At 42.1% G+C, this 2,052-nt stretch overlaps 1 pseudogene; it reads right to left on the bottom strand.

Moving 5' to 3' along the window:
• Nucleotides 1–319: 319 nt before the first annotated feature.
• LOC107123292 lies at nt 320–742 on the bottom strand (annotated as a pseudogene).
• Nucleotides 743–2,052: the final 1,310 nt, after the last annotated feature.

Below are 2,052 nucleotides of genomic sequence, written 5' to 3'. Positions count from 1 at the left end.
TTTCTTGAAGCATCCTTACAGTTTGTGGCATGGTTGACCTCACCACTTCCAGCTATTGTTGCTCCTAACGCAAGCAGACTTTCTCCTTTCTCTAGGAAGGTGAACCATCTGCCCTTAGACCCAGGCACTCAAACCTTCAGCTCAGGTCTGACAGGCGGAATTTATGTTCCTTAGGATTGGAAAACAGTGTGAGAGGCAGGGGTGGGATTTGGGAGGAATTTCCGGTGCCATGTTGTTGATGTGGTTATGCAATATCACTTCCATGTATTTTCTGGTACTACCACTTTTATTGGATGTTTGCAAAGAACAGACAATGGTTTTATGTAATGCTGCCAGCATTGGAAGTGATCCTGGGCCACAGATCTGCCCACTCTTTGGCAACAGGGCCTGTAATAGCAGAACCTTTCATTTCCCCTTTGTTATTGACTATCACCCCTGTGTTATCTTCAAAATACAAGAACACCTTGTCCTTTCTCCTATAAGATTTCTCTTGTCAGATCACTACAGCTGGATGAACCTTTTTCTGGAGTTCTGGCTTGCCTTTCTTGACAGTGGTCATCATCGTATCGCCCACATCAGCAGCTGGTAGCCTGTTCACATGCCCCTTAATCCCTTTGACAGAGAGTATGTACAGATTCTTGGCCCCTGAGTTATCTGTGCAGTTGATGATAGCTCCAACAGGGAGACTGAGAAAGATGAGGAATTTCACACCAGATGAACTGCCACATCCTCACTTTGACATCTTGGAAGCCAAGGGCGGAAAAAGAAAAAAAGAAAGACCACTTCCATGTATCTGCTGAAAATGATATAATGCCATTGGCACAATGCTGATTTTCTGGCTACCTCTCCTCCGACAAGTGGCAACAAACAGAGGCCAGTGAGGCCAGGAGGTTAGATTAGAGCTGAAATCTTTCTAATGCCCCTTATCTCATTTTCTTCTGTGCAGACTGTTCCTTCTTCTCCCACTTGTCAAGGTCCAACAGTAGACTGAAGTGAAGGAAGAATGAGGAGAGGTGCTCTTCTCCAATTCCTCTCCTCATTGTAGCCTTTGACCTCCAGGGTCTTTTTACCTGTGAAGATTCTCTCAGTTCTGGAACTGCCTTTCTGGGATCACAGAGGCTACTATGGAAAGAAAACACAGGTAAGGTATGTTTTCATCAGCAGAATATCCATAGGATGAAATCTTTAATCTTTTTTAATGCATTGTCTGCTTTGATCCTGCCACCACAAGGGGGTCTATATTAGTGCCTCCCTCTATTCTTGTAGGCTTAGTTCCAATGACAGACAGTATGGTGATAGGGTTAGAGTCTTGGATTATGGTTTAGGTGATGCAGGTTCAAATTCCTACCTATCACGATGCTCATTAGGTGATTTTGATTAGCTTCTATCTCTCAGCCTATTCTTCCTCACAGGGTGGTGTGAAGATAAAATGGAGGAAAGGAAAACCATATATACTTCCTTGAACTTCTTAGAAAAAAGAGAGAATAAAAATGTCCTAGAGAGATGTAAGTGTGTTTTGTTGTTGCACAACAGAAGTTGCAAAAGACAAATACTACTTGCAGAAGTTTGCACTAATATGGAGCTACATAGGAAAATCCTGTTGAATAGTGATAGCAGGATGTACCGAGAAAAAAAAAGAATTACCTCTTTTGTCAGTTTGGTTTCTTAGAGACCTTTGATGTTTTTAATTGAGCTACACTGCACTATATCCTTAAAGGGTACAAGTCACTAAAACTTACATTGATTTGGCTCAGAGGCTTGCATTGATTTCCCTTCAGATTGGTCCAGTAAATTCATGCTGAAAAGATAGATGAGCAGGAAAAAAAAACATCTTTCCGACTGGACATAATCTGAGCTGTTTCACTTAGGAGAGTCAGCTCCACAAGCTGCATAGATATTCCAGGCGATGCTGAGCTTGTAAAGAAGTCTCCTGTGCAGAAAGCTACATGATGGCAAGATGTCATCAGCTTACGTCATCACAGAAGACTGCAATAGTGCTGTCAAAAAACAGCTATATTTTCATTTTCCATCCCATTTTGTCTTTTAAAATGC

The sequence above is a fragment of the Gekko japonicus genome, unplaced genomic scaffold, assembly GCF_001447785.1.
Source record: "Gekko japonicus isolate JY-2015 unplaced genomic scaffold, Gekko_japonicus_V1.1 scaffold1232, whole genome shotgun sequence".
Classification (NCBI taxonomy): Eukaryota; Metazoa; Chordata; class Lepidosauria; order Squamata; family Gekkonidae; genus Gekko; species Gekko japonicus.
Note: the sequence above shows the minus strand (reverse complement) of the source record. Positions and strands in the feature narration are given on the sequence as shown.